The sequence below is a fragment of the Chaetodon trifascialis genome, chromosome 2, assembly GCF_039877785.1.
Source record: "Chaetodon trifascialis isolate fChaTrf1 chromosome 2, fChaTrf1.hap1, whole genome shotgun sequence".
Taxonomy (NCBI): domain Eukaryota; kingdom Metazoa; phylum Chordata; class Actinopteri; order Chaetodontiformes; family Chaetodontidae; genus Chaetodon; species Chaetodon trifascialis.
Genome location: NC_092057.1, coordinates 4,388,800 through 4,396,633, shown reverse-complemented (window position 1 = coordinate 4,396,633; position 7,834 = coordinate 4,388,800). Strand labels below are relative to the sequence as shown.

The window sequence follows — 7,834 nt, the reverse complement described above, 5'->3', positions numbered from 1 at the left end:
AGAGAGAGAGAGAGAGAGAGAGAGAGAGAGAGAGAGAGAGAGAGAGAGTGGGATATTAATCTGAGGAGACAGTCAGAAGTGATGTTAGACAACAATAGATGGTGTTTTTCAGAATGACACAAAATCAGTCTGCAGTACGTAACTTAAGTCTTACAAGAACAAAGAAGGTTTATTGATATTTTGCAGTTAAACGTAATGAAAACGTGTCAATGTCAAAGCTGAAAGATCTAATTATTCGATCAGTAGAAAATTCAATAATCAGTTCATCATTTGAGTAATTCTTCTAAATAAAACCTTTGCTTGTTCCAGATTCTCTAATGTGCGGACTCGCTGCTTGTCTCTCATTGTGTTTGACTGTCGGACTGACGAGACATCTGAATACTGCACTTTGGGAAATTGTGATGTGTGACATTTTACACACAAAAGGAAAATACTGGAGAAAACCAGCAGGATCATTTTAGTTGCTACCCTGGTTGACTTCATTACTTTTAGAATGAACAAAACGCTGTCAGCAGTCTACCCAGTATGAACTGTATTTAGGTTAAAATCTCCTGAAACCCTTGTTTATTTTACTCTCTGAAATATCCAACTTCATTGCATTTTATGAGAAGAGATGATAATTCAGGCTGCACGGTGGTGCAGCAGGTAGTGCGTGTGCCTCACAGCAAGAAGGTTGCCGGTTCGATCCCCGGGTCAGGCGGGGCCCTTCTGTGTGAAGTTTGCATGTTCTTCCCGTGCATGCGTGGGTTCTCTCCGGGTACTCCGGCTTCCTCCCACAGACCAAAAACATGCTCATTAGGTTAATTGATGACTCTAAATTGTCCGTAGGTGTGAGTGTGAATGTTTGTTTGTCCTTACATTCGGCTGGCGACCGGTTCAGGGTGTACCCCGCCTCTCGCCCATTGTAGCTGGGATAGGCTCCAGCCCCCCGCAACCCCGAAAGGGATAGGTGGTATAGATAATGGATGGATGGAGATGATAATTCAATGAGGTGTTATTTTCCAGAACATCATTGGAAGCAACAGTGGAAGCAGCACAAATCTCAAACAAGAAGGTCTTTTTGAAAGTACAGGCATCCATGAATTTGGTCTTGGTTATATATCAAAGACGTGTTTTTGTTTCTTGGTCATGGCTGTCATTTATACTTTCACACTCTGGCCTGCTGACACAGGTGTGACAGCAGTCCACCTGCCTTTGTCATGACTCCTTTAATCCTGCAGATGACAGCAGTGTGCTGACGACCTGACAATCACTGAGACGAGTTCGTCCCTGAAGTCTGTTCCTAGAGCCAAATCGGTCTCTGCTGCCCCTCTGTAGGGATCCACCGCCTGTTCACACATCATTATTTGTGTGTGGATTTGAGCCCTTGCATCACAGGAAGCGGCTGTTGTTAGATGTGGATTTTATGAACTGTGTGAATGTTCCTCATTAGAGAGCGGTTTCCCCTTCAGAGCCCACTGACTTCCAGAAGTTCAAAGTGGCTGCAGGCCCATCTTTTCAGCCACCTCAGTTCACTGGAAAATGTCTTTTATTTGTGCAAAAACATGTGTCTAATTGTTCTCATTTGATGTGTAAGAAAAAGTGTACATGGTGGAATTAGTGACCTTGAGAACACCGAGAACTGTTGAGAACAGACAACAGCACATCCTCTCTGCTCGTCTGTGCTATGTTTGTGCTGTTTTACTTTCACTTAGGAATAAAGTAAGGCTGAGGATCAGTAGAGCAAGCTGCCAACAAACAGTGAGACAAAGTCATCACAGCTAAAGGTCAAAAGTTAATGAATAGTGTCACCGCTGTATTTTTGAGAGTATCTTATGCACAAGTGTATTTAATAAAACTGTTTATGAATCATTACTGATTAATTAATCGTGTTGCTCATTTCAGTATCTGTCTGTTAATGTGAACACGCTGCAATGGTCTAAACTGTTGCTGATAACGCCTTATTTTCCTGTAGGTGGTGCAGGTTGACAGGTGTAGAACAACGCTCCCCACCTGTGAAGAATCTGCTGAGCTCGACTGAGTGAGTCTGTGAGCGCTTTGCATGAAATGTCTTCACAAGTTGGAGAAAGACATCGTTTTGAGTGGATGAAAGTTGCTTGTTGGGGCTGAAAAGTCTTTCTAAAGAAATTCAGCTGTGCCTCACACACACACACACACACACACACACACACACACACACACACACACACACACACACACACACACACACACACACACACACACACACACACGCACACAGTCTCAGGTCTTCATTGCTTATTTCTACAGTCTCTGAAAGGAAGCATATCTGCAGGGAGCAGAGGCCAGAGCGCGCACACACACACACACACACACACACACACACACACACACACACACACACACACACACACACACACAATCCCAAGTTCCTGAAGAAGTGCTGTGTCAGCAAGGGGCTACTGTTTACATTTACACACACACACACACACACACACACACACACACACACACACACACACACACACACACACACACACACATACAGCATCTTCGGCTTTCAGAGCAGCGAGATGGTGTGAACGGGAGGTTTGAGTCCATTGTGGAGTTATTGCTCACTCAGTACTCTTCCTCTTTCTCTGTCGCTGTTCAGTTCATCAAAATCTTAACTCAGAGTCATCTGGTCTTTTATCCGTCTGTCATCCTTCTTTTGCAGCATTGAAATCATTTCCAGATAAATAAATTTAAATTTAGTCTTCAGATGTTTTCTGTAGCGAAATAGAAAACCTGCAACTGGGGTGAGATTAGTTCAGCTGTAAGCGAGCGAAATGTCACCACATAATACTTCTATGCTTTGATATCCTCAAGGAAACACGACCAGATGTACCTACAGTACGCTCACTCTTTCTCTATGTTTCAAGTAAATATAAGCCCAGTAGTTCAACCCGTGTTATAGCTGGCAAGAGGCGGACTGTCCACGTAACTGCCTGTAAAATGACAAATTGTTGTTTCTGCATTCCTGTTTGTGTATGGATTTCACAAACAAGATAAATCATGTTAATGAGTAAGCTGCAGAGGTATTTGAAGTAGTATTTTTTAAGTTTGGGCAGAGCCAGACCAGCTTTTTCCCCTTTGTCTTTATGCTAAGCTAGGCTAATCACCTCCCAGCACCAGCTCAGTAAAAACAGACACGATAGCGGCATCAATCTTCTCAGCTAACCTTCAGAGAGACAGCAAATGTTTCCCTAAAATGTTGGACTATTACTTTAAATAGTGTAAAAAATATGCTTTGTCTAACTTTAAAGGCAATTTAAGGGGAATACGTGAAAAATGTCTCGGACATTTCGGCACGTCATTTCACAATCAGGTGCTTATTGAGGATCTTCTACTAACTGAAACCAGGAAAATGTTAATTCCGTTGTCTCTTTTCCAGAAATTTCTCGGTTTTCCATCTTCTCCTCTGTACAGCTGCAGCTTTTTTCTTTTTACTCTAACATGCATCCTGTGCTCATTCCTCCTCTCCCTCGTCGGTTCGCTGCGGTGGCACGGAGACAAAAAGCAGTCGGTGTCATCTCTCCAAACGCACGACCGGGATCATGAATGTGAGCCACGAGCTGGCACGTGCACACCCACGCAGTCACGCCCACATGCACGAGCGCACGAGAGGTGGCGGCGGCGGCGGCGGCGGAGGAGAGATGAAGGTGGAGAATGTGAGCCCTGAGAGGTGCAGAGTGGAGGAAATAAGAGCAGCAGAGGGAGAATGGCACGCACAGCTTGGCATTTAAACAGAGGATTTCCTCTCTGTACCTCGTCTTCCCTCCGCTCTCTCTGTTTACATAAGGAGAGACTATTTCACACAGCTCGTACGAGAGTCCACAAGTGTGTGTATGTGCGTGCACTCTCTCCAGCCATCATTTCTATTAGAATGAGTTTCACACTCTATCCTCACATGTTTAGTTTAAGTTTGTTGCTCATTAAAAGCTTAAACTTTCCCCCCTCGGCGGCCTCGAAGTAAATCCCTCCTGATAGTTTTTTGCTTATTTGGTACCAATCAAATTTAAGAAGTAAAGTGATAAAGAAACTAAACTGCTTTGACATCTTTGGAGCTACTATGCAGCACCTACGCATTTTTATCCCCTGTTGAACTCTGCTGTTGTGTCAGCAGACTGTCTTCCTGTGGCGTTTTAGCCAAGGTGATGGATGCCTCTGGCCACCCCTTTGCTCCCTAAGGGGGAATTTCATAAAACACTTAAGACGCTATCAGAGTCAGCAGGCCTAGGAGACAACAAAATATTTTCCTTTTTCTTGCCTCAGGTATTCTTATCACTTCTGCCCTTCCTCTGTCTTCACCTTTTATCAGCGGATGAATGTTTGAGATGGCGCACCTTGTAGAAAAAGCTGCTGGTTTTGCGGGCCGTGGCCGAATTGTCTTTGGCTTCATCACGCAGCATAAAAACACAAGACAAGCAATGAGGACGGACAGCAGGAACACGCAGTTGCACCAGCAGAGAACGCAGATGTCTTGGGTGTAGTTATTTAAGCAAAGATGTGCTGGATGCATAAGGCAGATTGTGGAAGTGGCACAAAGAAGCCATGCATTCAGTGCTGTGGTTGAATTTGACAGAAATAATTTGCCTCATGCAGTTTTTGTGGCTTTTTCTTCAGATCTCCTTCAAAACGTGAGGTTGTAAGGACAGCAGGTGCAAGTGCAGAGGAGTATGTTTGTTTCGTTCACAGCTCCCCGTCTTATCCCCACTCGTCCATGCTCGGGCTGTCTCTTTGTGTCTCAGTTCCCTGCGGTTTCACTTTCAGAGTGATTACATGAGCAGTGGAAATGAACAAATCTGTCATTCCTCTTCCAACTCCTCACTCATTACTGTCAGTATTTCACCAATCCAGTGCTCGTGGGCAGCTTCTAACACTGTCTGCACATTTGAGTTCATTGTTGCTTGTATCCTTAATACTTGAAGACGTGAGACATACGAAAGAGGGGTCCCAGAAGCTACGATCTCCAATTTCATGCTGACTTGCATAAAAGTAAACTTTTGACCTCCTCCCGTTTTTGTGTCAGCTGCTATCCCACAATGCTTTGAGGGCTGATTCACTCGTGTCTCATAACAAATTAGCAGCTTTGGGTTGCGCAGTGTTCAGTGCGTCGGCAGTGGGTTTTTAGAGCTCAGGAAACAAAGCAATGAGTTGAAAGAAGCTGAAACATGTTGTGTGTGTTTGCCTCTACAAATTACCCCTTTTGTTGATATGAAAACACTGATTAGTGCAGCTTTGTGAGAATCCAAGTTCAGTCACCTCAAGTCAACATCTCTGGTAATTAGCTGTATTTCGGCTAAACTGTGACTATTTTGAACATTGATGATCTAAAAGTCTGCCCGCCTCCCTATTGTGTTTAGAGATGTATTGATAAAGCAATGATTGTTTAGAGCATAAGCATTTGGATGGACAGCATAGAGGAGGATTATGCTGCGGGTGCAGTTCGAGAAGTTTCTTTAGATGTTCTGACAGTTTGTTTGCAGTGAAAATTGAGCACCAAAACCCCAAACATCTTACATCTGCCTTTTAATTAGGATGTTTGATATTCAAACGATGGGTTTTGGGCTCAGTATGTACCTTTAAAGTTAAACAAGTACACTGCAAACCTTGCGGAGTTGAGCCACATATACAGTAGAATTGATGGGAAAGTGTTGTTTGAGGAAAACAAAGCTAATAATAGTGCTCCAATACCTGCAGACCACAGCACTTGGGGGAGTCTCGAGGGACTGCTGCTCAGATTGAGGGTTCCTCCTGTGTGTGTGTGTGTGTGTGTGTGTGTGTGTGTGTGTGTGTGTGTGTGTGTGTGTGTGTGCGCGGTTTCAGGGAGGGGTGGTGGTCCAGAATGCTGGCGAGGTACTTTTGCAGAGTTTCAGAGACGCACTGATCGATAAATGCTTTAAATAGGGACACAAATACCTGCACACAGCATTAATCTCAATAGCTGGATCCTATTTGAGAAGGAAGCGTTTTGCTGAATAGATCGGCTGGATGGCAACCACACAGAGGCACGGTAAGTGGTTGGAGAGGCCCAAACGCCACTCAATGCCCTCCCCAGTGTTAATTAGCAACTGCTCAGGAGGGAAATCCAGACCACAAACACACACAGACACACATAGATGGACACACACATTGTGTTGTGTAGAGGTTTTTCTACACAGTGTCCCAAGTTTATTAAGATTTAGATAATTAATCTCTGCAGGGTAGCTAGCTTGGTTGCTAATGCATAGTGACATATAAGGAAAGAGACATGTTAGATTTGCTACCACAGCAGTAGCAAACATTTTCTCCAAGAGGATGTTAGTATAATTCAGCATTTTTTTTATATAACTGATCAGTTAATACATAAAAGAAGTGATCCACCCAAAAACTGGACCAATACAATATGCAATAAATACGAAATTAACCAAAAACTCAACCCATATCTCAGGAAACAGGCAGGTATCACAGATCATTCAAAAGTTTCAAAGCTGTGGGCACCAAAGGCCTTCTGGGTCTTTCTGTGAAGCATCTTGGCATCTGCAAACAGTCACTCAAAAGACTTTATAGACGACTAAGAAGACAAAAGAAGGAATGACCTTCCAACTGGTTTGAGCTCTCCTTGAAAACCTTTTCTAATGAATCAGGGGTCGAACCAATTACTGAACCAGCCTTTTAAATAATCGAGCTAATCCTGTTCATGTTAACTGCTGTAACGCTATTACCCCAATTTACAGGGAGAGCAGCATAAAACAAGGCACTGGCCACAAAACACTTAAACCGTCTTACTGTCTATGAAAGACTTTTAGTAGCCATGCTCGTGGCGCTGTATGGCTGTGGTTGGTAGGTCAGTCCAACTCTTTGATCCAGACAGACAAAACATCTCAACAACTACTGGATGAAGCCAACATGAGGTTCACATTTGTGGTTTTGGGTTCAACAGCTGTCGGATTGGTTGGCATGAAGTTTGATGAGATTGTCCTCCCAAAAAGAATGACATCATGTTTATTACTGTAACCATGAAGACTAAACCATGATCTCTCACCACACCTAACCAGGTCGTTTTCGTCATCAGGTCAAAGTTTTGTTAATTTTTTATTTTGTCCAGTACTTTTCCTTACAAAACGAATGGTGGTCCCGCAGCCTCGTCTGTACTTGGTCTTAATTAGCAAATGTTAGCGTGCTAAGTTAAGATGGTGTACGAACATTGTGTCTACTAACCATCATATTAGCATTGCCATTGTGAGCATGTTAGCCTCTGATGTTAGCATTTAGCAGCCTCACAGAGGTGTTGGTGAGGTCATAGACAGTGTTGTCCACTTTCTGACCGATTTCACATCAATTTAATAGGAAACATTTTCAGTCTCTGGCTTTCTGCTCGCTCCTTCCTTACAATGACCAGCTGCTTCTTCTCATGCTTTTAAGGTTCAACTGGTCTCTTATTTCTGGGACAAAAATCAGGAGTGTATTGACCTGCACTAAATAGACTCTGTGTGTGTGTGTGTGTGTGTGTGTGTGTGTGTGTGTGTGTGTGTGTGTGTGTGTGTGTGTGTGTGTGCGCGCGCGCGCGCGTTGCCTCCAGGGGATTTGTGTCCATGTCCCGGCCGTGTGTAGTGGACAGCTTGCGGCTGGATTGATAGAGTGACGTCAGCGCGCCGCTACCTCTCCCCGAGGGCAGGATTAGTCGCGAGCAGCAGAGACAGCGCTCCGGTAATCTCCCGGTAATAAATGGGGGGAGACGGGCACGTTCGGAACCGCCGGTACCGAGTGATCCCGGAGGCCCCCTGAGACTCCCGAGAAGATCCCTGCATTTGAAGCACGATGGGTCGCTTCGTGACGCCGCAGCAAACCCAGC

General features: G+C 44.3%; 1 protein-coding gene across 1 annotated transcript in view; it reads left to right on the top strand.

Annotated features, from left to right (window-relative positions):
* The first annotated feature begins 7,724 nt into the window (after positions 1-7,724).
* tll1 (tolloid-like 1) overlaps positions 7,725-7,834 on the top strand; it is a 45,660-nt gene continuing 45,550 nt past the window's right edge. The window contains exon 1 of the mRNA XM_070977771.1: positions 7,725-7,834. This exon is cut by the window's right edge and continues 19 nt beyond it. The gene's annotated coding sequence lies outside the window, so the exon portion shown is untranslated.